The following is a 27,228-nucleotide window of genomic DNA, read 5'->3' as shown; positions in this document are numbered from 1 at the left end:
TTGTCCTCAAAGACTGGTGTCTCTGAGACAAGTCAGAGCCCTCCGGTACCTCCAAGATGACAAAAGCATTTTCAGTGGGCCCTCTCCAGCCTCCTGGGCCACCCCCGTGCGGTTTGGTGCTCTCATTCCTTAAGGTGCGCCATCCTAGCTTTGATAAGACGCTGCTGATTAGCATTATTTATAACCTCATAAAGGAAGGGTATAGGAACGCAATTCCAGTCACGGATCTTAATTTATTTTCATTCATTTAGTGCAACTGATTGATCTTCTTCTGTTTTGCTGAAATGATTAAGCTCAAGAAGAGATTGCCTAAGTTCTAGCACCGCTGGCCAAAGGTGGAATGGGCCGGAAGAAGCAGGGAAAACCCCCGAACTTTATATCCCCTCTTAAGGTCCTTCTGGGATCGTGGCCCGAATGCTTAGGGCTTCCGCCCTATGGCCTGGCCCCCTGGGGAGGAACCCAGGGAGGTCTCCTCGGAGTGGTCCTCACACATCCTGGTGGAGCTCTTAACCAACAGGTACTTCAGCCGCTGCAACGGGAGCTCACCTCCTGACACCAGGGTGGGGTCCCCTCCCTGCTCTGTCTGCATGAGGAAGGTCACCCTCGCCTAGAGGGAAATGGTAGAGATGAAGCTTCAACGGTCTCTTCCAGGACCCAGAGATTTCAGGAGATTTTGTTGAACGTCCTGAATTTTTAGCTGGTGGCTGCGTAGAGGAATTAAGGCCCACTCCGGAGTTCTCGGGTGATCACTGGACCCTAAAGAGGAGAAAAGAATCAATTCTTCTCCCCGGGAGCCCTGACCCGGGATTGTCCTGAGACCCCAGATGCATGTGTGATGGCTCCACAGAATGGGTCCAATGTGCAGCGCCCCCCATTTCCACTCACATCCTGTGGGCGCTATCTAAAGCACCCCCTACTGGAGCAGGAGAGGGAGTGAGATGGTGGGAGCAGCAGACTTGGGTGCCAGTAGGTGAACCAAGGCGGCAAGAGGGAGGCTGGCAAGAGGAAGACAGGAAGTCTGGGCACCCAGCTCCTCTGTGAGCATCCTCACCCCTTCCTTACACACTCTCTGCTCCTCTGGGGTCAGGTGCGGGCGTCTACTCAGATGGCTTCTCGAACCTTCACAGGCCAGTGTCTCTGCACGTGTGGTAGCTCTGCCCTGTGTTGATGCTTGGTGACCCTGTGCTATGGATGGGTGGGTCACCAGAAAGAACAAAGGGTGAGGGAGTTCCCCAGGGAAGAACTGTGCCCAGCCGGGTGTGTGGTTTGATGGACAAAGTGTTTGAAACAAACATGAAACTGAGCTTCACATTTACTTATTCTGCCTAGCACTGAAGTCTTGACACTGAGAGACTGGCCCTTGAGTTGGAGATTTGCCCGTGCATGGACTCATGAATATTTAGCCTCTGTCAGGGACAACGGCTGTGGTCCAGCCATCCGCTTCTCTGAGACTGGGAGCTACCTTTTCTTGTTTTTGTTTTTGTTCTTTTGCAGAGGCAGGGGTACCTGTGGTAGAGAGGAAGTGGCTCCTACCTTCTGTGAGAGTCCGAGATCAAACAGGTGGTGAGTCCAGAACCCTTGCCGTGCACGCTGCTTCTTCCCTTCACCAAGCTGGATCTGCACCGAGGCAGAGTTGTGGAACTAGAGGGAGAGTCACCGGAGACCCTGAGGCACTGAGCACTTCCAAAGGCTGTGTCCTGGACCCGGGTCTCTGCAGAGCAGGGGAGGGGTTTGGCCTGACACCTTGCTGGGCTGCTTGGGGAGCAGACTTGGTTGCTCACACAGTCCATTGTGTGGCCTCCTGGACAACCGGAGATGCCTTCCCGACCAGCATCTTACCACGCTGGCCACCCTTCCTCATCTTCCAGGGAGAAGGGGAAGCTTGGGAACACCACGGGGGCACCCGTTCTATTCTGTCTGGAAGCCTACGTGGTATCGCTGGGAGTGCATGGGACTCGGTTGGGGGCTGGAGTTAGGGCTTGCTCTTAGGGCCTGCTTCACCCTTGCAATCAGCTTTCCGGAACTTTCAGTAGACTTGCAGGGTCAGGCTTCCCCCGAAAGGACTCTTACTAAGACCAGATCTGTCCTTGGGATTCCCCCCGACCCCAAAGCCAACTTAGGCAGCAGCTTCCAGAGTAAGAATCCTGATACAAGCCTTCCCCTGACTTGTAAGAAGCCTAGGACAGGGACGGGAAGGGCACAAAGGGTGACTTAGAGGGAATGTAAGGGGTTGCTATTTCAAAGCCACCATTTAGTGAGTGCTTATTTTGTGCCAATCAGTGGCCGAGGCATTTCACGTGCTGTATCTCACTAAGCATTTACAGCCACACAGTGTGGTAGCTATTTCAAGTGTTACCTTCTGTTGCTGTGATGAGGAAATTGAGGCGCTAGGTTGGTTAAAAACAGGTCCAAAGCCGCTCGGATATCAAGCAGAGAATCTGGCTCTTGCACTCAGGGGCACTGCCTTCCTCAGCGGATCCACAGGACTGCTGAGGCCCACAGCGAGGTGAGGGTAGGGCAGGGTTGCCAGATTCAGCAGACGACAACGCAAGATGCCCAGTTCAACCTGAGTTTCAGAGAAGCAAGAAAAACAAGTAACTTTAAAAGCATAAGTATATCCCAAATAGGGCGTAGGATACACTTACACTGAAAGCTTATTTGTTGTTTTCCTAACATGCACAAATTATGCTCCATCTGGCACTTCTCGGGCGTGCTCACAGCCGGGCCCAGCCAGCCCTGTCCCCTCTCCCACGGCACGCCTCACATTGGATTGCTCAGGCTGCCCTGGCGTCCCTCTTCTGCCCTCCTGAACAGGGTAGGGAGCTCCAAGGATGAGGCAGGGCTAGGGGACTGGTTGGTACAGCACAGTCAACCACAAGTGGGGCACCAACTAGCAGGGATCTCCAGAAAAGAAATGAAAAATTGAAGGAAGAAAATCGAGAAGTTGGAGATGTCAAAAAAAAAAAAAAATCAAGCAGACATCGTGGGAAAAATGAGACGTTCCTGGCATTCACGGGTCGGTTTCGCGCTGGATTCTGCGGTGCAGTTACGGGTTGTGTGGAACGGATGGCAGCACCTGGTCAAGGGTTAGGACTTGGCGAGGGGTCCAGACGGGGCCTGCCTCTGGGATCCCAGCTCCTCTTTCCCTGCAGGGCAGACCCAGAAGAGGGGCAGGTGGCAGCTTCTGATCCCCTGGTTCCCAAGCTGGCACGGCCCCTCTGCCCCTAACCCCGGCCGGCCTGGCCTGGGGCTGAGCTCAGGTCCCAGGCCCTCCTCGGCTCCCCTCTGGTTCCCTGGCTCTGTCCTCGGCGGCTGAGCTGCGCGGTGACACAAGGCTCCAGCGCCGGCTCCAGCACTCACTCAGGCGTCCTCAGCTTCGGGCCCCATTCCCAGCTCCTGCGCTCGCTCGGCTTGCTCGGGGCGTCTCCCTACTGAAGAATTATGCTGCATAAAGCAGCCGCCACCATCTTGAACTGGCAGTGAACTTTGCTTTCTACATATAAATACAGATAGCAATCACACCCCAATCAGCGCCGAGGCTGCAGGGCATCATCTCAGCAACTCTAACTTTCCCATTACGATAATGTGATTTTCACTCAGTCTATAATATCACCAGCCATGAATAAAGCAACTGGCTCTTTCTGTCTCTCCTCCCTCCCCCCTTCGCCACTCTCTCCCACCCTCCTGTCTCCTCTCTGTTCCTCCCTCGCTGCCTCCCCCTCTGTCTCTGCCACCCCTCCTGGTGATCGTCTCCATCTCCATCTCTGCCTCTCTGGACACCTGGCTCTTCCCCGCCCAGCCTCTCTCTCCCGCATCCTCTGGGACTTGCATTCCCTGAGAATGAAAGAAAGCAGGGGATTTGCTGAGCCCCGAGGGCTCAGTTAGCTTCTGCTCCCCAGCTCTGCTGTCATCTGCCTTTGCCTGGAGGTGAGGAACTCTTGGGGGTGGGGAGGGCGCTGCTCGGCTTCGGGGAGGGGATGCTGAGCTCGGGCTCCTGTCTCCTCTCTCCTCTTTCCTTAGGCTGCAGGATGGCTGTCGGTGAAGAGTCCCATCAGGAATGTCAAAGCCAAAGACTCAGGCACCAGAGGATCCGGCCAAGGAGATTTGAAAATGTTCTGCTTAGGGGAGGGACTAGAGCTCTGGTTTTCTGGATTTGGGGGACCCAACCCAGCCAGGCTGCAAGTGCCAGACTGCTGGGGGTAGATACAGCCGGTGAGAGGGCGCTCTGGAGGGGCGGGAGGGTGGGGTGGGGGATGGCCCAGGGTCTGGGGTCATTTCTGAGTCCAGCTCAGCTCCAAGCCTGGCAGAGTCCAGGCTGGAGCTGCCTTTGCCAGGGCACCAGAGGAAAGCCCACAGACCTTGAGCAAGATGTCAGCCCCCTTCTCAGAGCTCCTGGAAGGGACTCCCCCCTCCTTCCCCGACGGGGGCCCTGGCGGGTAGTGGTGTGCTGGGGAGATCGTCTGTCTCCCTGGGTTTATATCACAGCTCTTCCACCTTTTAGGTTTAGGACAAAGAACAATGCTCTTAACTTCTATAAGCCTCAGTGTTCTCATCATTAAAAATGGGCACAATAGTACCTACCCAGTAAATAAAATAATGTATGTAAAGTGCTTGACACATTGCTAAATGTTCAATAAGTGTCAGCTACAATTATTATTATCAGCAAATATTGAATCATCACCTGTTACCTGTGTTAAAGCAGGACAGCCTGGAGTAAAGAACCTGGGGTTTGGGAGTCAGACTGGGTTTGAATCCTGGCTTAGCCTCTTGGCAGCTTTGTGGACTTGGAAAAATCACAGCTTCTTTGAGATGCAGTTTTCTGTAGCAGGAATACCAGCGGCCCCTACTGCATAGGGGCGGTGAGGGCTCCCCAGGCTAACCCACTGCAAGGCCCACGGCTCTGGGAACCCTAGCAAGGAAGGGCCAGGCCCTGTGGATGCAGCCAGAGTGTGGCAAACACTGCCCTGGGGCTTCTGGGGCTTCTGGGGCCCACCGCTGTCTGCGGTTCATCCTCTGGAGCCCTGACCTTGCTCTCGTTGGTTGGTGACCTCGACCTTGCATTCCTGTGGAGGAAGCGGCTTGCTTCAGTTTCTCTGGCTGGAAGAACCTCACCTTTGTGGCTGCCCACCTGCTTGGGCTGGAACTGGGACTCCCGCCCTGTCTCCTTTCTAGGGAGAGTGGGGACAGATGCGCTCCCCTAGGCAAGGGTGACAAACTAGAATCAAGCAGCCTCTTCCTGCCAGTTGCTGTGTTTCTAAGTGTTCCTGTTTGCTTGCCCGTTTCGTTTTCCTTGGTTTCTCTCCAAAGGCTCCTTAGAGGAGCTTCAGCCTGACCTCCCGTGGAGGAGGAAGGGACAGAAGACTCTGCCCTCCCATCCTGGTCAGTCCAGGAGGGGCCCAGGAACCAGCTCTGAGGCACTTGGGGGCAGAGTGTCTGGCAAGTGGCAGATGTGAATCTCTCCCCTCGTGTTTAGCTTCTGTACCTTGACTCCGGGAAGAAGGAAGCTACTCTTTAAAACCGAGAACGGGAGCAAGTGTTTAGTGGTTGAGACACCCACCTCCCACAAATTGGAGTATTCAGATCGGATTCTGACTTCGGCTTCTTGTTAATGCAGGCCCTGGAAGGCAGTGTTGATGGCTTAAGTAGTTGGGATCCAGCCCCCAACATCTGCTCAGCCCAGCCCTGGTTGTCCCTGGCATTTGGGGAGTAAATCAGCTGATGACAGCTCTCTCTGTGTCTCTATGTCTCTGTCTTTCAAATAAATAAATGAAAATACAAATTAAATAAAATTCAGAGCCAAAGCATTCTTAACCAGGTGTTGTATCCAAGGGAAACTAACAGCGGGCAGACTCACGACAGGACTCAGGGCCTGGTCTCCTCTGGCTCCTTCCTCCACTCCTTAAATACAAGTAAGACACAGTCGAGGCCTTCCAGGGGAGCGCTGCCTGGTGGAGGAGACAGGCATGCATGAAGGGAAGCAAAATACAGAGTGAGAGATACACAATAGAAATAACTCAGGAGGGGCCAGTGCTGTGGCCTAGCGGGTGAAGCTGAGGCCGCATCCCCCATAAATGCCAGCTCATGTCCCAGTTGCTCCACTTCCCATCCTGTTCCCTGCTGATGTGCCTTGGAGAGCAACAGAAGATGGCCCATGTCCTCGGGCCCCTGCACCCACGTGGGAGACCCAGAAGAAGCTCCTGGCTCCTGGCTTTGGTCTGGCCCAACCCTGGCTCTTGTGGCCATTTGTGGGGTGAACAATGGATAGAAGATCTGTTTCTCTGTCTCTTCCTCTCTCTCTGTAACTCTGACTTTCAAATAAATAAATAAACCTTTAAAAAAAAAAGAAAGGAAAAGATACAGGTGCAGTGACAAAAAAAAAGATAATGCTTAAGGTAGCACTTCATAGAGGAGGTGGTGCTTTGGGAATGTGGGCAAGAAGGGAGGGAGGTGGGGGAAAGGACATTCAGGGTGCAGGAGCCTGGAGGGGTCCAACAGTCTGGCATGTTTGGAGAACTCCATGAGGTCCAGAGGGTGGGGTAAGGAGGTCACTTTAAGAGAGAGGCCAGCCGAATGAACAGATAATAATCAGCCATGCAAGACCTCAAACTTTTATCCTGCGACTGGGGACCACTGCAGAGCTTTCACAGTGGAGTGATTTGCGTTTCTGAAAAGTAGCTCTGAGCATGATGCAGAGAGAATGGGAGGATGGCTGGGAGATCTGTGACAAGGCTCTAACAAAGAGACAAGAGACAAAGAGAGGCCGGCGCCGCAGCTCACTAGGCTAATCCTCCGCCTAGCGGCGCCGGCACACCGGGTTCTAGTCCCGGTCGGGGCGCCAGATTCTGTCCCGGTTGCCCCTCTTCCAGGCCAGCCCTCTGCTGTGGCCAGGGAGTGCAGTGGAGGATGGCCCAGGTGCTTGGGCCCTGCACCCCATGGGAGACCAGGAAAAGCACCTGGCTCCTGGCTCCTGCCATCGGATCAGCGCGGTGCGCTGGCCGCAGCGCGCCGGCCGCGGCGGCCATTGGAGGGTGAACCAACGGCAAAAGGAAGACCTTTCTCTCTGTCTCTCTCTCTCACTGTCCACTCTGCCTGTCAAAAAAAAAAAAAAAAAAAAAAGAGAGAGAGAGACAAAGAGAACCTGAGTCATGGCAGGGTTGGCAGAAACCTGGAGGAGTGACAGACTCGAGACCCTTAGGAGAGAATTGGCAGGACTTGCCCATGGTGGAGGGGAGGCTTCCTGGACAACCACCAGGTCCTCGCCTTGTGAGAACGGTTGAATGGTGCCAGACATGGAGACCAGAAGGGGTGGGATAGGGTTGCGGAGAGTGCAAAGCAGTGAGTTCAGACTGGGACAGGTCCCCTGGGGGGTGGTGGAGCCCCATAAAGATAGCAGGAGGTTAACTGAATGTCAAAAGTGACTTCATCTCCACACATTTGGAAGCTAGATATATGGTAGGGAGTTGGAAATACACATATGGCTTTCGAGAGAGAACTTTCTCAGGGTGTAAGACTGGAGAATGACCAACAGACGGATGGTGAGTGAGGGCACAGGAAAGAAGTCAGTGACTTTGTAAAGACAAAAATAGAGTCAAGAGTCTTAGGGAGAATCAGTGCTACAGCAGTGGCTCTCAGCATTGGCAGTGCATGAGAATCAACCAAGGACGTGAAAACTGCCAGGGTCTGGGCCCCACCCCAGACCAGCTAAGCCTGAGTTCCTGGAGTTGGGGCTGAGAATCAAAGACTCAGTGGACAGGTGTTTGTGTGGGGAGGGGAGGTGGAGAGAGCAGGACTAGCCACAGGCTGAGAAGGAATGGTCAAAAAGATAGGAAGAGAAGCTGGAAAGAGGAGTGTTAGAGAGAAAAGAAGGAGGAAAACTTTAAGAAGGAAGAGCTCACAGTGCAGTGGGTGTTTGGGGCAATAATTAGGTTGTTTCTTCAGATGCCCACATCCCATGTTGGGGTAACTGCTTCAAGTCCTGGCTACTCTGCTTCTGATCCAAATTTCTGCTAATGCACAGTCCATGGGACGCTCAAGTACTTGGGTCCCTGTCACCCATGTGGAAAACTCCCATGGATCCTGGCTTTGGCCTGGCCCAACTCTGGCATTTGGGAAGTGAACCATCATATGGAAGACCTGTCTTCCATAAAAAAGTTAACAAGGAGAATTCAAAACATCAGGCAATACACAGCAGACTCATATAATGACAATTGCTTTAAGTAATACTCTGGCCTCAGAATCAGCCCTTAAGACTTCCTGTTCTGGCTGAAAAGCTGGTGAGAGCATTTCAGGCATGGAAAGCCAAGACACTGTGTTAAAAAAAAAAAAAAAAAAAAAAAAAAAACTTCTTCATGAAGGATCTCTGCAGTGAGACCCCAACGGAAAGAAGGGGCCATCAAAGAAGGATGATGTAATTTTCTCTGACAGGAGGAGAGAATTTCCAATTTGCTTATGGCTTTGTCTAAATACTGACAGAATTTGTGGATTCAAAAGCCTGGACAGCTCATGTCAAGAGCCTCAGGTGGTCACTGACCTCATACATAAGAATGTTAATTGTTAAATTAACAATAGGAGTCACAGTGCACTAACTCCCCATGCAGGGCCTCTATCCACAATGAGTTGGATTATGAGAGTTAACTGTAAAACTTGTTCTCAAACAGTTTGTGTGTGTGCAAGTTGTAGAAATCTTTACTTAATATAGAGTTAGTCTTCTGTGTACAAAGTAAATTGAAAATGAATCTTAATGGAGAATGGGACTGGGAAGGGGAGAGGGAGGAGGAAAAGGGGGTAAGAGTGTGGGTGGGAAGGTGGGTATGGTGGGAAGAATAATTATATTCCTAAAATTATACTTATGAAATTTGTATTCCTTAAAAAATTAATTAATTAGTTTAAAAAATCAGGCAATGCAGAATAACAACAGTTAACCCCTAAGCAGTGTGTGTGCCCTGTAAGGGACTCTACCTGCGCTCACAGAATTTTCCCAGAGACCCTATGGGACAGGTATTATTATTATTATCACTACCATTTTTAAAGATAAAGAAGCTGAGGTGTAGGGATGTTAAGCACTTGCCCAAACTACACAATTGGTAAGCAGAAGCCAGATTCCAGCTCAGGTAGGCCACTACCATACCTGTGCTGTGTCTTGCAGAGGGCCAGGTGACAGGGCGAGATCAATGCAGCCTTCCAAGGGCCCAGCTCGCCCCTTCCTCATCTTTCATCTCCTTCCCTCTTTCCTACCACCCTAGGTCACTGAGGCAGCTGCCCTCCCCTCCCTGGCCTTCCGCTGACCATGGGACAAGGTGGAGTTGGTCCTCCTCCCCCACTCTTGATGGGATGACAAAGGGCCGCCCTTGGGGTGGCCACACTGTGCCTTTGTTCACCAGCCTGAGCTGAGCAAGCACCCCAGGAGGTCTACAGAGCCTGGGAGGAGGGTGAGGAATTGGAAGGGGTTGAGGCTGGCAGAAGAAACAAGATCTGAACCTCCTGGAAAGGGAGCCTTCCTGGGAAGTAACCCAGATGCAGATCTCTGTATTCATGTGCATAAACAGACCCCTGGGGACACCTCCATGCATGTTCTTGCCTAGCATGGGCAAGCCCTGGGGCAGTCCTGGTAGAATTCCTGGAGGACTGTACAGACATCCTACAAGTGCCACCCCCAATCTCTGGGAGTAGGGCCTAGGATTCGATGGATTTCCAAAGCTCCCAGCTTGTGCAGCCCGTGTTGAGAACCACAGCTTCTAGAAAATAGCTCTGGATAAGTATAAAAAGACCCGGGTTCTAAACCCTTAGCTTTGTCACTTCCCCACTGGCAGCCTTAGGCAACCCTCCAGACCTTTTTATTTATTTATTTTTAAATTAACACTCTTTTTTTTTAAGATTTATTTATTTGAAAGTCAGAGCTACTCAAAGAAGACGAGGCAGAGAGAAAGTCTTCCATCCGCTGGTTCACTCCCTAATTGGCCACAATGGCCAGAGCTGTGCTGATCCGAAGCCAGGAGCCAGAAGCTTTTTCTGGGTCTCCCACATGGGTGCAGGGGCCCAAGGACCTGGGCCACCTTCCACTGCTTTCCCAGGCCATAACAAAGAGCTGGATCAGAAGTGGAGCAGCTGAGACTTGAACCAGCACCCATATGAGATGTCGGCACTACGGCGCAGGCCCCCAGACCTCTTTAAACCTCTGCTTCCTTCTCCCTATAAACTGGGGACAGTTATTTTTAATTGCTCTCAGTATTTTTTTATTTTAACTATCTGCCTTACACAAATTGTTATGATGCTCAGATAGTCTGTGGGATGTGACGTATTTTGTCAGTCATGTAGGGTAGGTACCGAGTGAGGGTGTGATGGAATTAACCTACACACACAAAAACAACAAGTAAGCATGTGCATTTACTTTGCACAGGTAGGCGCACTTGAGTGACTACCCCCTCCACACACATACACACACACACAGACATACCACAAAGAGCTGCTGGTTGGGTTCCAAAAGCAGAGTTGTGATTTTCTAGATATGGGCTTTTATGTTTTTAGCCTTCAGAATGTACTATTAAAATATGGAGAGATGTGTGTGTGTGTCTGTGTCTGTGTGTGTGTGTGTTTAAATGATTGCCAAAGTGCAGCATCATTTGAGTCCGCCTGTCAGCTTATCAGAAACGTCATCTATAACCTTCACTGTTTGCAGTTTAATCTCCCCTGCCTCCCCGCGGGCCCTGTTCTGACATTTTAAACCCCATAAATGACAGTAGTGCTGTAAGCCATTTTGAAAAAAGCCAAGCATTTGGAAAAAACACGCACAGAGACATTCCCCTAAATTCTCCTTTCCCTGAACACATGCTCACTCGCACTCCTAAGAGGAGTCACACACACACTCCCACCCCTGCACTGGCCAACTGGGGAGAAGTCCTAGGTACTGCCCCGGCCTACCAGTGTGCACGGGTGTGACGGTGGGCACAGATGCATGGCAGTACTGCCATGCACACACGTGTGCACGAGCGCCAGTGGACATCCAGCAAGGCCGTCTGTGTCGCTCGTCCTCAAGTCGCATCCGTTTCCCTACTCCTTGGCCTTGGAAGGAAAGAGGAGAGTCCAGGGTCTGTGAGGGTCTGATGCTGAGTTCTCTCCTGCAGGGCGGCCTTGGAGACCGAGGGCCCTGTGCCAAGCAAGACTGTGCAGGGACAGGCTCGAGGTTCTCTGTTCTTGTGGAGCCCATTAGCAGAGGGGATCACAGGCGGCTTGCACTCCCCCTCGCCACCAGCCAGAGGCCCCACCGGGTTTGGAGAATCAGAATGAAAAAAGAAAACCCAGGGATGCTTAGTAAAGGATGAACATTTGAGTGGAAAGGACCCGGTATAAGAACAGGGCCCTGTCACCTCCTGGATGTATTTCTAAGACCTGGCTCAGGGTCTACAATGTAGCAGGGCCTTCTAAGTACTTGTTGAATGAATGAGGGCCAGAATGGGTGAGCTCTAGAATGAGTAAGTGGTAAGCAGTGTGTAAGTACGATGGAGATGGGGGGAGGAGATTGGTCACAAGGACAGCTTCTGGGAGAAGCTGACTTGGATCTGGCACTGCAGAAGAGAGGCCCGTATCACTTCTGATTTCCTCTTGTTCCAGGCTCGGTGGTTGACTTGCCTTGGACTACCTCTGAGCGTGCAGCAAGATCACCCCTGTCAAGAACAAGAAAGACTCCCAAATGAGGCAGGAAATGGTAGGCATGGTGAATTACGGTGACTTCTGTGCAGGCCTGCCCAAAAGCCCTGTAAGCTAAGAAACTGGGAGCCAATGCCTGGGTGTTTCCCTGGGCGGGCAAACATTTCTCATACATGCTAGGCGCGTGCCAGCAGAAGATGAGGCTTCTGGGCAGAAGATGAGGCTTCTGGGGGGCTTTGGTGGCAGAGCTGGCTCTCCCGTGTCTCCCCCCACCCTACCTCATCACATATTTTAAGGGACTTGTTTCCAGGGCAACCAATTAATGTCAGGAAGTGAGCGCTTGACATCAAGTGAGAGCAGAGGGGAGAGTGAGAAACTCCACCCCCCATATCCCTAGCTCCTGGCTCAGTGTGTGCAGCCCTGAAGGTACAGCTCAGAGGAGGAAATTCAGGGCACTGCTCTCCTGAGGAGCACAGTTCTGGGTCAGGGCCCAGGAGTAAGGACTGGATTGGAGATCTGAGTCACCTGGCAATGCCTCCACCTGCCACCCCATTTCAAAATGATGCTAAGGCTGTGAGATAGTGTGACATGTTTAGAAGGGTGACAGGAGCAGGTATGTGGCTTAGTGGTTAAGCCACGAGTTAGGAAGCCTGCATCCCACATCAGAGTGCCTGGCTCCACTCACCATCTCATCTTCCTGCTAATGCACTCCTGGGAGCAGCAGGTGACGGCTCAAGTACTTGGGTTCCAGCCAGCACCATGGAGACCTGGACTGAGTTCCCAGCTTCAGCCCTGGCCCAGCTTCTGCCATTGTGGACATTTAGGGAACAGGTGCTCCCACCTGCTCTCTTGCTGTCTCTCTCTCTCTCTCTCTCTCTCTCTCTCTCTCTGCTTCATCTATAAACAAGCAAACAAATAGGAAGTGTGGCCGTCTGGGGTTATCGCCTGTGTTCCTCCGTGTCCACTAGGAGGGAGAGATTTTAGCTTCTGTTTATTTGGGGGCTGATAAACTAGGCTTAGGAAGAAGGACGTCTTGACTCAAAGGGAGGGGACCCCGTTCTGAGACCACGCTTGAGACTTTTCTGTTTGTGTTTCCCTGTGGGGCTGGGTGCTTTGGTTTATGAGGGGAAAGTAGGCACTTTAAGAGTAGGGAGACAATGGGGAAGGCATCAGGAGAGTGTGGAAAAGAGAATCCAATGTGCTCACTGATTCCTGCAGCAGAGAATCAGATGTGGGTGACAGACGGCAGCAGCTCGAACCCCTAGATCCATGGGACCATGGCAAGGCCTCCCGAGGGACAAGTCTGGCCAATTTGGGAGGATCATTCTAATGAGAAGACAAAAGCAGAATGCAAAAGAAGGCCGGCACTCATTTGTTGGATTTCCTGGCCAAGGGGTGGTAAGTCCATGGCACTGGCTGGGTGGGCCCTGCTGTGATGATGACGAAGCAGGTGACAGCAAAGCTCTGCTTTTCGTGGCACTGCACTTCACAAAACCCTAGCATCCTTGGGGTAGCCCCGCTGCTGAGCAGGGCAGGGAGTGTCTGCAGCCAGGGCTCAGTATGCGGGAACTCCACTCTGGGAAGGAACTGGGAGAAGGAGGACTGGGCAAAGGGAGACGTTGGGCTGCAATGCAGTCTTAGCGAAAGGCCTCAGCCACCCATGAGGCGGGCTCTGGAGCCAGGCTAGCCTTTCAAAGTCGTCCCAAGTCGGGGACAGCCCGTGCTGACCAGGCGTGGGCTGAAGGCTGCCCTGGAGAGGACGTGGCCCTAGGCGAGGCAGCGAATCCAGTGACCAGGTAAGGGCGGCAGCGGGGGAAGGGGTCCCTCGGTACTAGGGGGCAGTGGAGGCACCGCACCACCACGTTGTCTGCTCCCACGGGTTGCAGTTTTTGGAGCTGAGGAACCTGAAGCTTGGAGAGGTGTGAACACGTGCCTGGGAGCACAGCTGTCCTTCTGGCAGGCTCAGAGGGTAGCAGCAGCATGGAAAGGGGCTTTTGGTGGCGAACGCCCCCAGTGTAACAGCACAAGCCAGCCGCCACGGATGCGGAAGTCCGAGCTGAGTTGGAACAGGGGAGGGAGCTCAGTGCTGTGTCCCCAGGCAGGCGAGTCAGGGTGCCAGACCCTGTGCCTGGACCTGCTCAGCTCTGCCAAGGTCCAGGGAGCCCCCTCCCACTCTGGGAAGGCAGGACTGTGACCTTAATCCTTCCCAGCCCGGAGGCCACAGCCCTGGGCGGCGAGAGAAGCTTTCGTGACAGATGTGTCGGATTGACCAAAAGACAAGGGCTTTGTGGAGATTACGCTGTCTGCTCCATGCCTGGCCCCTGAACCTCCAAGGAATGGAAGCTGGGGCGGGGGGCAGGGGCTCCTGGCAGCTTCTGGAAAGGGCCAGAGCAGTCATCCAGGGTCCAGCAACAGCAGGCCAGCCCCAGGGGAACGTGTCACCTCGGCAAGACCCGGAATAAGACATTTGTGGAGGGGTCAGCAGAGGCGAGGGAGTCAGTGACTGAGGCTGAGGGACAGGGAGGGGCCGGCTCTCTCAGGCCCAGCCGCCTGTACAGAGACGGAGCAAGGGAAGGGAGCCCTTGGCCTGGGCTTGTCTGCAGTCTGCTGTCCAGCATTTGTGAAGCCAGGGAGGAGTGTGCTTTACATGTGTTTCCCGTGGCCTGGGTGGGGCGCGACACCGTCAGGTGTAGGGGAGACGGAGCGAGGGGGCTCCACTCTCCCTCTCCTGCAGGTTGGAATTGCTGGGTCCACACACTGGGAGTGACAAAACTTCTTGCTTCTCTCAACTCTGTCTCGCTAGGCGGTGAGAGGGAGAGCCTGAACCACCAGGAAGGAAGGAACCAGAGATGGGAGAGGCAGAGGGACAGGACCCTGGCCACAGCTCTGTGCTCTCTGCCGGGGACACCCAGGAGGATCCCCCTGCCTTCCCCACAGAGATGTGGTCCCCCTAGCCTCTCCTGGGGGAGAGAGTGCCTGGCCACAGCCCCCATCCACGTGACCCTGGTCAACAGGGGATGCCTTTGTTTTCAGTTGTAGCTCTGCCACTTGCCCCGCCCCACGTGCCTGCCGCCCTTCGTGACCTTGTGACTCCTCCGTGAAGTCTCCTTTCTTCCTGCTTCCAGGCGGGGAGGGCCGAGGACCAGGGAGGGAGGCGAGGCGGGCGGAGAGGCTGAGCCAATTGCGGCGTCTGCAAGGTGCAAAGCAATCAGCGGAGCCGCTGGTGAGCGGGGTCACTCAGTAGTGTGCGCATCAGGGTGAAATCCTTTCAGCTCTTCGCCAAACCCCTAGTGAAAGACAATCAGGCTCGCTGTCACCGAGCTAATTCTGTCTATATAAAAGCAGTAATGAAATTCACGGCAGGATTACCCTCTCCATCCAATGGGCCAGCGTCGTGGTGACATATCTCTCTTATTGCCCGAATGTAACACACCATCTAATTTACGTCGTGTAGCGAGCAGGAATGAAATGTTCATAAAGGATTGCTGCATCTCGTCACCTTAACTGCGGCCCCGGGCTCTGAGGCATCTGTCAGGGAGAGGAGCAGGAGGAGGGCGGGCGGGCGGGGCTCAGGGAGCAGCCGCCGGCGGCAGGGGCTTCCGTGGGGTGGTTGTTTCTTAATAGGGGGAAGTGGAGGCGGAGGGAGGGCCGAGGAGGGCTTGGGGGAGGCGAGGATAAATAAGGGTAGGATGAAGTGGTCTGCAGGGAGCGTTTGGAAGTCTGTGTGAGTTGGAGGAGCCCGGGAGCCTGGGATGTGCACTCGTGTCCGGGTGAGTTTGAGAGGATGAATGCGGGCGCCTAAGTGGCGAGGGATTGGCTAGGAGATGACCTTCTGGGTGCCTGCCAGATGCTGGCAGTCTCTTCCATCCTCTGCAAGTGGAACCGTCAGAGCTGAACTCTCCAGTGAACAAGAAATGAAACCTTTTATGAACGTGAACAAGGTGGGGCTGGCACTGTGATGTAGCAGATCAAGCTGCTGCCTGCAGTGCCAGCATCCTGTGTGGGCGCTGGTTCGAGTCCTGGCTGCTCCACTTCCCATCCAGCTCCCTGCTAATGGCCTGGGAAAGCAGCAGAAGATGGCCCAGGTGCTGGGGCTTCTAAACCCATGTAAGAGACCCAGAAGAAGTTCTTGGCTCCCTGCTTCGGCCCAGTCTAGCCCCCGGCCGTTGCGGCCATTTGGGGAGTGAAATGGTGGATGGAAGATCTGTCTCTGTCTCTTCCTCTCTCTCTGTAATTCTGACTTTCAAACAAATAAATTTAAGGAAAAACAAGCAAACAAAGGAGCAGACAGGTGTCAGGAGCAAGTTTTACACAGCGAGGAGGAGTTACCCTTGGCTCCTTCCTCACCCTTGCCTGCACTCACAGGACCCACCCATCAGCGAGCCCTTTCAACTGCACCTTAAACTATGCCTCCTATCTGCTCTTTTCTCTCTGTCACTGTCAGCGTTCCCGCGGCCCCAGTCCAAGGTCACTGCCTTCTGTCGCCCTCCTCCTGCCGGGTCTCCCTGTGTGCGACTCGCCCCCTTGACTCAGCCATGTCACCACCACCATCTCTCAGCCTGAAGCCCTGCAGTCCTGGCCCCTTGCTCTCAGGATAGCGTCCAGAACTTTCCTCCCCCGCTTCCTTGCCCTGTGCTCTCAGTTGCAAACCACAGCATATTGGTCTCTTGTCTGAGTGAGCTCTGTTGTAACCAACCACAGAGACTGTGCCTATGCTGTGTCCCCTCCTCGGAAGACACCCGCTTGGCAGTAGAGCAGCTGCAGTACCCTCACTGTCACAGTCCCAGTGTGGTCTGAACTCCTGTTCTCACTTCAGATGTCAGCTGGGATGTTGCATCCTGGCAAAGCCTTCTGTGGCTGCTCACTCTGGGCTAAGTCCCTCCCGTGTGCTTTCGTCACATCATTCACTCCTCTCTTTGGTGCCTATGTGGTTGTAGCCTCTATTCTTCCTGTGGACTCCGAGCTCTATAAGGGCAGGGACCGTGTCTATGTTACTGCTAGATCCGTTCCAGGTGGATGTTACAGATGCTGCATGGACATTTGTGTTGAATGAAGGAGTATGGGAACTCACAACCACTGCCGCCCTAGAAGCCTGTTCCTTCTACCCTTCATTCATCCAGCAAATATCTGATGAACACCTTTTGTGTGCTGGCCACTGTCAAAGGCACTGTGGCCACAATGCTAAACAAGTGAAGACAGTCCCCACTCCTGAGAAGCCCATGACCCATGCAGGGAGGGAGGACGAGCCAAAAAGACAATCGTAGTGCTGTACCTGTCCTGTGCTGCTCCACCCCAGAGAAGAGCCACACCCTTACCCACTGCCAGAGTCACCTACAGAAATGGTGATCCTCTGGGGCCATGCAGGATTCTCCCAGCCAGCCCCGGGATGAAAAGACAGCCAATGAGAGACTCACAACTGGAATTATTTTGTTGGTGATAGTAACAAAGAACATTTATTGAGTACCCACCATGTGCCAGGCACCTCACGTTATGTGATCCTCGACATAGCTGTGGCACCAAGGCATAGAGATGAGGAGACGGAAGCTAAGTGAGTCTAGACAGCTTGTCCCAATGCCTTAATCTGCTATTCATCCACTTTAATCAACACACCTGGGAGGAGCTCCTTTGGGAAAGATGAGGGTTATTTCAGCAACAGTTCAGGATCAGGCAGCCCCAGAGTCTGGCATCTGTGGAGGCATGATCACATGGTGAACCAGGGAGCAGAGATACAGAGAGCCTAGGCCGAACTTGAACTCTAAATAATCAATTCTCTCAGGAGAATCACCTGCTGAGGGCATGTCCCAGGAACCAAACGACCTCCCACAGGCCCCACCTCCGAGTTGCCAGTTAGATCAAATCTCCACACTGGATCCAGCATCCATTAATGTTAAGACTTGAGAGTTGGGGACCTGCATTGTGGTGGTGGGCTTGAGTCCCAGCTACTCCTTCTGCTATGGCCGGGGGAAGCAGCAGAAGATGGTCCAAGTGCTTGGGCCCTGCACCCACATGGGAGACTCAGAAGAAGCTCCTGGCTGCTGGTTTCATGGCTGCGGCCATCTGGGGAGTGAAACAACAGATGGAAGTTCTCTCTCTCTTTCTCTTTCTTTCTCTCTCCTTCTCTGACTTTCAACTCTGACTTTCAAATAAATAAACAAATCTTAAAAAAAAAAAAAAGATACAAGTGTTTAAATGTCTGTTGTGAGTTCTGGGGAGACTCCTACCCAAAGCACCCCAAACAAGTTCACATGTCTGGCACACACTGGATGTTCACTAGATAGTTATTGCGTGAAAGAATGAGAAGCAAATAAGTAGAAAAGATAGGACTCAAAACTAGTTTTTTCTGGCTCCAAAGCCCTTGGTTTTCCTACTCTTTATTACAAACAGTTAATTTTGGACTGTCAGGATCAGTATTAGAAAAATGACTTGATAGGGCTGGTGTTGTAGTATAGTGGGTAAAAGCCACCTCCTGTGACACTGCCAGATGGAGTCCCAGCTGCTCTGCTTCCAATCCAGCTCCCTGCTAATGCACCTGGGAAAGCCACGGGAGATGGCTCAAGCGCACGCACATGAGAGACTCTGTAGAAACTCCAGGCTTCTGGTTTTAGCCTGGCCCAGCCCTGGTCCCTGTAGCCCCTAGGGGAGTAAACCAGCAAATGGAAGACCTCTCTCTCTGTCTATCCCTCTCTCTGTAACTCTGATTTTCAAATAAATAAATAAACATTTAAAAAAAAAAAGAAGAAAAAATACCAAAACCCAAAAATAACCTGATGCCATGCTCTGCTTCCATGCTTCCTTGCGTCCACATCCACATCCGTGGACCCATGGCCTTCCCACAGGTACACTTGCAACCTCAGGCACCAGGCCTGGCCAGGGCAGGAAGACTAGGTCTGCAGAAGACTCTGGGAGGTGACCGCATGGTGAATTCTTGCCCAGTTTCCCCCACACTCCAGGCTTAGGTTGGCGCCCCCAGAAGTCTGGGAGAGAAGCTTGTCTGGGAAATGGCAGACATCTCACTCTTGCGTGCATAGAATCCATGGAGGCTTAAATGTTTCTTTGAGGGCCAGTGCTGTGGCCTAGTGGGTGGAGCCGCTGCCTGCAGTGCTGGCATTCCATATGGGTGCCGGTTCAAGACCCGGCTGCTCCACTTCCAATCCAGCTCTCTGCTATGGCCTGGGAAAGCAGTAGAAAATGGCCCAAATCCTTGGGCTCCTGCACCCACATGGGAGACCTGGAAGAGGTTCCTGGCTCCAGATTAGCGCAGCTCCAGCTGTTGTGGCCAATCGGGGAGTGAACCAGCAGATAGAAGATCTCTCTCTCTCTCTCTCTCTCTCTCTCTGCCTCTCCTTCTCTCTCTGTGTAACTCCGACTTTCAAATAAATAAGTACATCTTAAAACAAAACAAACAAAAAAAGAAATGTTCCTTTGTGTCTCAGCTATGAGCTCCTTTTCCTTGAATTCAAAGATGTTGACTCACTAGACGACATGTATGTGTGGGAGCATATTGTACGTAGACATGTGTTCACGTATGCAGGCCCCTGCAGTAGTCAATCCCACCAAGTTCAACAGGATCTCTGTGTATGTACCCTGAAGCCCTCCCCACTGGCCATCAGGGGTGTTTGTTCCAGCCACTGCCTTTCCCGCTTGCTTCAAAGAAAACGCCTGTGACCTTCCAGCTGATGCTCGCAGGCTAGGGAGTAGGACTACGTGCCACGAGCTTCCTCTGGTTCTGAGGAAACTTCTGCTCCCTGGCAGTGGGTAATGTCTTCTTTATCAAAGCACAAATGCATAGATGGATCATCCAAGAAATAAAATGTGCCTGGCACACTAACCTCTCAATTCATGTCAGCTATTAACATTATTATAGCTCATTTGTCCTCCCCGACCAGAGGGCGGCCCTCCTTCTCACAGCCCTTGGAGAGCTGCGCGTACAAGAACCCTGCTCCTCTCCTGCCAGGGAGCCGTGCGAGGCCTGATGCACTTGGAAGGATCTCCTGGGGGCAGAGGGCCCTGGCTACTGCCATCCATAACAATCTCACACTTTCCTGGCAGGCAGGATTCACTCAGATTTTTAAAAATCTCCATAAAATAAGTCTCAGGAGTCTCTTTAGACATCAGACATCCAAAACCTTAAATTTCCAAGACACAGATTGTTTCCTAAACACCTTTTCTCTTGGGCTAACCCGGACACCAGACCCACTGGCCCACGCTCATCCGGGAAGCCTGGTTTCCTGCCCTCCCAGCCTGTGACCAGGTCTGTGGCTGTGCCCAGGGCTGACACTCTAAACCAGACCTGCTTCCTCAGGAGAAGCGAGAGTCCATTCACGTTGGATGCCTACAGGCTTTCAGAAAGCAGGGTCGGGGGGCAGGGGTCCGAGGAAGGAAGACACTAACAACTGTTGCAAAGAATCCGGGTTCTCCAGTCAAAGTCGTCCTTAAGCTGGCGTGCGGCGTTTCTTCTCTGAGTCTGTGTGACCTCTGCACAGAGATGCATTACCATCAAGTTTCATTTGATTGCCTTTGGACAGGCAAGGGGGTAGCAGAGGGAAGACTCCACGGACCACGTAAGCTACAAGAGATCCGGGTGATGAATTAAAAGCTGTAACCCACCCCATCAGTGTGTTTATCTGATTTCCACATTTCCCTGCCCTCTTGATTCCCACTCCCCTCCCCGCTGCCCCCAGACTGACATAAATGATACCTTGATGGCTATTTCAGCTGCAACCCTATATCCAGGGAAGCCTGCGCTCCCCAGCTGCCAGCCAGCCCGGATCCCCTAATCCCACAGGGACCAGCTGGTCAGAGTTCTCAGGGATGGCAGACCCCAAGGACGAACGTGGCTTCTGATACCAGCAGACAGTGACTGTGGTCAGCTCCCTTAACTCCTCCGTCTGTTGGCCTTAACCGTAGCGCCCTACTCCCCTTGATAATAAAAGGCAACCTGAGCTTCTTGAAAACTCACCTTTCCATTCCCAATGATAACGACCACAGCAGACTACAGTGCTGGCGAGGGTGAGCTTGCTCTGGGGTGGGCTGGTCAGCCTCGCCGCTGGCCTGGACAGTGGTGTAGAGCGAGGATGGCCGGGTGCTGCCCAGCCCTGCCGCTGTGTGACCCATTATGATCAGAGAAAAAGACAGCTTGCCCGCCGCCGGGCTCGTCTGAGGGTGTTGTGAGTACCTGCAACTAGCTGCACCATTTGAGCTGTATCCGCGGGGAGCAATGACAAGCACCCTCCCAGCTTGGAGTCTGGTGTCACGGCGAGGGGCTGGCTAGCATGCAGACAAGATGGGAAGGCCCCTCAAGATGGAGACTAATTGATGATTTGAAGAAATAGGCATAAATTCCTGTTAAGTATGGGTCGACTCCCTTGCTCTCCAGGCCCTCCCACAGCCAGACACTTGATTTGGTGGTCACTGCCAGCTCAGGGCCACTAAATTCTCTGGTAATCTGCAGGGATATGTAATTATGCTGTGGTTAGTGATTGCTCACTAAGTAAACCCTTGGTGTAGTTACCATGTAAGTCAACGGTATTTACAGGATATTTTTTCTGCCTGTAACTCAAAGCCTTACCGAAACAAATTGGAATTGCCTTCTGGAGGCCGTTGTTATAAATTACAGACCCAACATCTGTCCACATCTGCAGTGTCTAGACAGCCTGTCTCAGCTCTGAGAGGAGAGAGACAAACGGGGGAAAGCGAGGGAGACGGCGCGGAGTCTCGGGTTCTCACAATCTCCCTCCCCACTGCAGGCCGTGCTGACTTCTGAAGTGGACCCAAGTGGGCAGCAGCGCTGCGCCAGGCTCTAGCCAGGTCGGATGTGTTGTCCAGGCGGCCACTTCTGTCGGGCTGCCTCTCCGCCTCGACAGGCTCTCCGAGGTCACCGTGGGGCTGGGAGGAGGCAGTGACCGCCTCCGGAGACTGCTGCAGCCCCATCAGGAGAGCCGGGGCTTCTGCGAACTTCCCCAGCCCCTCTCCCTGCTCCCTGGCTCTCACCCACACCGGCTGGGTGCAGGGAGGCATTCGTTTGCCTACCTTTCCTGTGGTCCCTCTCCTGCACCCACGATAAGGAGCCTGCCCGTCAGCTGAGTGATTGTATTTTTTTACAGTTCCTAGCACAAACCTTCTCATTTATATGTAAAGCAGCCATTAGTCATAGCTCCGTTCCCACACACTGCCTGATGTACAATCACATTTTGCCGCGGATGAATCTTTCCACACAGCTGCTCTGCTATGAATAATCCGTCTCCAGGCCCATAAATCAGAAAAAAATCATGCACCTCGTTCGCCTGATCCTTACACAAAGTCATATATTTTACATGAGGACGAGCTAAATATTCATGAGTCTTAAAGGCTTTCTTCATAGGCACTTGTTGGGGTTGCTTGCTACTATTGGGGGGATACCGAGGTTGTATTTAGGAGAACCTGGGGTTTTAGAGAGGAAGTGGAGGAGGGAGAGGGGGAGAGAGTGTGTGTGTGTGTGTGTGTGAAACAGAAAAAAAAAGAGAGATTGATATAGATCCCAGGCTTATCTCTCAGCCGAGGAGTCATGTGGGACAAAGGATGCTCCTGTGAGGTCTTAAAAACATGATAAATACTTGTTTACCTGAGCTCCCATCCTGCTCAGAGCCATGCATATTGCTTCTTGGACCTTCAAGGTCATTTCAGGAACCTTTGCCCTCTGACCTGCCGAGCAATGAATTTGCCCTTCTCTGCAGGGAGGTGGCTGGGAGTAGCAGAACTCAGGGATGGGGGCTGAGGGAGCAGGGCAGTGGGGACATCAGTGGGTGTCCTGACATCATCCATGTGCCCCAGGGGCTCCCAGCATCCTCTGTGCACCCCATTCTCATCCCAGAGAGCATTCCAGGTGACTTCCTCTTCCTGCACTTCATCTCTCTCCCCGGTCTGTCTCCTTCCACTCTCCCTCTTAGCCTCCCGGCCTCAGCCCCACACTCTCTTCTCTCTGCGGCTTCTTGCTCTGCCGAAGATCCTCTCCCTGCCCGGCGGCTCGATCTCTCTCCCCGGTCTGTCTCCTTCCACTCTCCCTCTTAGCCTCCCGGCCTCAGCCCCACACTCTCTTCTCTCTGCGGCTTCTTGCTCTGCCGAAGATCCTCTCCCTGCCCGGCGGCTCGATCTCTCTCCCTCCCACAGAAGGCAAACTCCGACCACTCTAAGAATCCTCCTTCTGCCAGGTAGGAGGCAGAGCCACTTCCCTGGCTGTGCAAGCCCGGCGCTGCCGCCCTCCCCGGCTGACCCACTCATCACACCAACCCTGCGGCTGGCAGGTGCTTTTTCATTTTATTCTGGCAATAGCTCGGCATTTGTCTGTGTGTTCAGTGGCGCTGTCTGTCTGACTCATTAACGCCATGGTCTGTAGTGGTGATGATGCTGTGTCCTCACTTCCCTTGGAAGGGTAGAAAATTCTTCTTCCTGGATTTTACTGACAACATGAAGAACGGATTTCTAGGTAGAGATTTCTCAGGCTCAGCTGAAGATCGGGAAGCACACCTGAGCCCTCGGACCCTTTTAATGTTCAGAGGGTAATGACAGAGCCTTGAGTTCGAGAAACTGTCCTCGGATGACGGATCGGATCGAAAGGATAACAGCACCTCCACGAGTTATTTCTTTATTGAAAAATCACTTCTCTATTTGACAGATGGGCAAACTGACGCATAACCTTGACCAATTACTGTCTCAAAGTCAAATCAAGGGGGGATGACAGGAAGCTGCAATTGTATCTAAGCTGACTTCTATAGCGTTGCCTCTAAGTATCAAATTTTCCCAGCAACCTCCAGGGTCAAAGGGCAGGGGTCAAAGCCACCCCCATTCCTAAGTTCCCTGAGCTGACCTGTTGTTCTGCTACCCCTTCCTCCTCCTGCCGTCAACCCACTTTTGCTAATGTTCAGAAAAAATGGAGCCGAAGAACCGCCAGAGAGGAGGAAAAAGTCCAAACAATCACAGATGGCAGATTGGAGAATTTAATTTAAAATCATTCTTTATTATCCAAAATATTAAAATTAAAGCTATAATGCCCAAAGGAAAACACAGATCAAAACCCCCAATGTTTCACAGCCTCTTCCTCAGGGGGTCCCCCAAACCCTGAGTGAGAGTGCTTTTGAGAAGTAAGCAGGAGTGCAGGAGCCAAGAGCCAGCTGTAGCTCACTGAGCCAAACACTCGCTGACCGACCCAATCAGCTTCCCTTCAAGCCAAACACCAACTGTTTCATATGCAATTAATGATTGCCCTGGCAAATTAAAGTGCATCAAGTCATTGCAGGCATCGTTGAATGAGAAGACACACAGCAGTCACAGGTACCTCATCGCTGGCATCTACATAATGATACTGCCAGGCTAATATAGACTGTGAGATTTAATTCTGCAAAACACCATGCACTAAATATTTATATTCATAAAAGGGCTAGGGAAGAAAAAGCCCACATGCTACCTCTAGGCTCCCCCATTTATCTAGAAGAGCCTGCTGGCTCATTTGCCAGGGTCTGTGGTTGCGGGTGAAGGGCAGCCGTCAGTCAAGTGTCAGTTGAATCCCAGTGTTCTTGGCTCCCAACTTCACCCCTCAAATCGGGCTCACCATGGGGCTGGGTGAGCATTTAGATGGTACTCAACAAAGGGCAAAGCCCTCTTTGAAGATACCAGTGCAGAACAGGAAGCGCCTTCATAGGTCAAGGCCAAAAAGGAGGCGGTAGAATGGATGCGGATGTTTGCTCCCTTCCTTAGGTGCAGAAAATCAGAGCCCAGAGCTCATTACAGTCATCTTTCATGAATTCCAAGTTCTTAATCACAGATACAAGGGTACTGCAAAAAGCTCATGAAAATGGAATTAAAAGGTAAGTATTTTTGGTGCAAAAATTTTGAAATGCTTGCATAATTTTTTTTCCAAATGCTTTTTTTTAAAAAAAAAAAAAAAGATTCTTCCATCTATTTGAAAGTCAGAGTTACAGAGAGAGAGAGAAGGAGAGGCAGAGAGAGATAGGTCCCCCATCCGCCGATCCACCCCCAAACTGGCCGCAATGGCCAGAGCTGCGCCGATCTGAAGCCAGGAGCCAGGAGCCAGGAGCCAGGACCTGGGTCTCTCATGAGGCTGCAGGGGTCCAAGCACTTGAGCCATCCTCCACTGCCTTCCCAGGCCACAGCAGAGAGCTGGATCAGAAGTGGAACAGCCAGAACTCGAACCGGCACCCACATGGGATGTTGGCACTGCAGAAAGTGGCTTCACCAGCCATGCCACAGCACCGGCCCCTTGCATAGTATTTTAATAATACATACTTTCCATTTTTTTTTTAAGAACCCTTGTGTAGTTCTGACTTTAGATGCTACCATGCTGGAAATATAAAACTGAAGAATAAGAGCTCTCCAAATGATTATAAATAAACCAATGTTGATGGAAAGAGAATGTTTTCCTTCTGGATTTTTTAAAAAAGATTTATTTGTGTGTATGTTTGTTTGTTTGAAACACAGAGTTACAGAGATAGAGTCAGAGAGAAAGAGAAAGAGATCTTCAATCCATTGGTTCATTCCCCAAATGTTGCAATGCCTGGGGCTGAGCCAGGCGGAAGCCAGGATCCTGGAACTCCATCTGGGTCTCCCACATGGATGGCAGGGCCCAAGTACTTGAGCCATCTTCTACTGCTTTCCTAGGTGCATTAGCAGGGTGCTGGATCAGAAGTGGAGCACCCGCGACTCAAGCTGGTGCTCATATGGGATGACAGCATTGCAGGTGGCGGCTTAACCCACTGCACCACAATGCCAGCTCCAACCTTCTGATTTTATCTGGGTTTCTGTTGTTGAAGCCTTGACCTGAGCTTATGTCCCCCACTCAAACACTGCTGGACCTGAGCATCCCCTTCATGTAAGGCATGGACCCTAACCCCGCTTGGCCTGTGCCCTATCCTAGCGAGGTTGCCAGGATCATGTCTATCCTGCAGACTGCTCTCCTCTTCCCACTGGCGTCTCACATCTAGTTCTTTTTTTTTTTTTTTTAAGATTTATTTATTTTACTTGAAAGTCAGAGTTACACAGAGAGAGAAGGAGAGGCAGAGAGAGAGAAAGGTCTTCCATCTGCTAGTTCACTCCCCAATTGGTCGCAATGGCAGGAACTGTGCTGATCCAAAGCCAGGAGCCAGAAGCTTCTTCCAGGTCTCCCATGTGGGTATAGAGGCCCAAGGGCTTGGGCCATCTTCTACTGCTTTCCCAGGCCATAGCAGAGAGCTGGATCGGAGGTGGAACAGCCGGGACTCGAACCGGCGCCTGTATGGGATGCCGGATCTGCAGGCGGCAGCTTTACCTGCTACACCCCAGCACAGCCCCGTGTCTAGTTCTTTCAATCCAGCCTCCTCTGCTCTTTCTCTCTCGCTGGCAGAAAACACAGATGATAGAGCCTGCCTGTTGCCTGCACACACCATGACTTGGAGCCTTCAGCAACTTTTCCAGGGCTCTGCGTATCATAATCAAGATGGGATCAGCTAATAAAAATTACATTGGTTACGATCCAAAAAGATTAACCAGCCTTAAGGGTTTCATGGCTATGCATTACACTTTTCAATTTTCCTACAATTAAGCTCACAACAAATAATACTGACAAATAAACTGCCAGATCTGCTGGCTGAGGCTCTGCCATGGGGAGGGAGGATTGCTCTGCAAGTCTGCCCGTTGCTTGCTCGTGAGGTCCAGCCTGAGTCCTAGCACGCTGGGGCATTGGCACCGAAGCCGCTGGTCTGCAGGGGTGGTGAGGAATGGTTGCCAGGCCTTCTCCGAAAAAAAGCAGTTCCAAAGAGGTGATAACCCGGACTCCTGCCCTCCTACCACCTTCAAGGAACTTTCCTGGACCCCACTGATTTTTCAACCTCTTGGTAAAGACAACTCAGAATGAGAACACCTATATTCTCATGAGGTACCACTATAGCAACTCATTAATTAATTTGGAGTCATATATTCACGGCCTAAAATAAATGAGACCTAGCACTAGCAAGATCTGGAGGCAGGTAAGACAAGAGTCTCCGGGGAAGCATCTCCCACACAGATGCTGGAGGAGACCAGACTCCTCCCTGCCTCGCCGCCCCAGCACTGGGGAGGGCAGACAGGGTTGGTAAGAGAAGAAGGGTTTCCGGGCCTGTAGGATGCTCTGTACTCTGTCTGCAAGGCTCAACTGCGTCATAGAAGGCAGTTCTTCAGTGCCGGGGAGGCAGCTGTCAGGAAGAAGGGCAAGGTGCGGAGGATCCAGAGGGAACATCGATCCCGACTGCCCTGGGCCAGTTTGCCATGTGTCAGGCACTGTGGGAAGTGCTTTCACCCAGGAGTTTATTCAATTCACAAAATCCTATGAGGGAAATTCTCTGATCGATCCCAAATTTACATGTAAACTGAACCTTGGAGAATCCAGGAATTGAACCAAGTTTTCGTTATAGAATTGAACCCTGTGCTCTCAGTGTAAGGCCACCACAAAACATACCAAACACCGGAGTAAGGGAAAGCGTTTATTGGGGGAAACAGGACAGACCAGAGGGAAGGGGCAAAGTGGGAAAAAGAGAGAGAGAAGGAGAGCGTAAGAGAGAGATCAAGAGAGACAGAGATCGA

The 27,228-nt window shown here is 52.2% G+C and overlaps 2 long non-coding RNA genes across 3 annotated transcripts in view; both read right to left on the bottom strand.

Annotated features, from left to right (window-relative positions):
- Positions 1-226: 226 nt before the first annotated feature.
- LOC103351409 (uncharacterized) lies at positions 227-11,827 on the bottom strand. 2 transcript variants are annotated; one of them, XR_011382311.1, is made up of 6 exons: positions 10,918-11,827; positions 5,855-5,945; positions 5,558-5,617; positions 2,357-2,566; positions 1,534-1,641; positions 227-756 (listed from the first exon to the last, which is right to left on the bottom strand). It is a non-coding gene; the product is annotated as an uncharacterized lncRNA (long non-coding RNA). The 2 variants fall into 2 exon arrangements; XR_007911099.2 differs by lacking the exon at positions 5,558-5,617 and having other exon boundaries at positions 10,918-11,825.
- Positions 11,828-14,797: 2,970 nt separating this feature from the next.
- The window catches only part of LOC138845317 (uncharacterized), a 31,233-nt gene continuing 18,802 nt past the window's right edge, over positions 14,798-27,228 (bottom strand). The window contains exons 2-3 of the long non-coding RNA XR_011382310.1: positions 17,254-17,330; positions 14,798-14,930 (exon numbers count right to left, since the gene is read on the bottom strand). This is a non-coding gene — a long non-coding RNA (uncharacterized lncRNA). The remainder of the gene's footprint in view (positions 14,931-17,253; positions 17,331-27,228) is intronic.

The sequence above is a fragment of the Oryctolagus cuniculus genome, chromosome 15 (genome assembly GCF_964237555.1).
Source record: "Oryctolagus cuniculus chromosome 15, mOryCun1.1, whole genome shotgun sequence".
Lineage (NCBI taxonomy): Eukaryota > Metazoa > Chordata > Mammalia > Lagomorpha > Leporidae > Oryctolagus > Oryctolagus cuniculus.
Note: the sequence above shows the minus strand (reverse complement) of the source record. Positions and strands in the feature narration are given on the sequence as shown.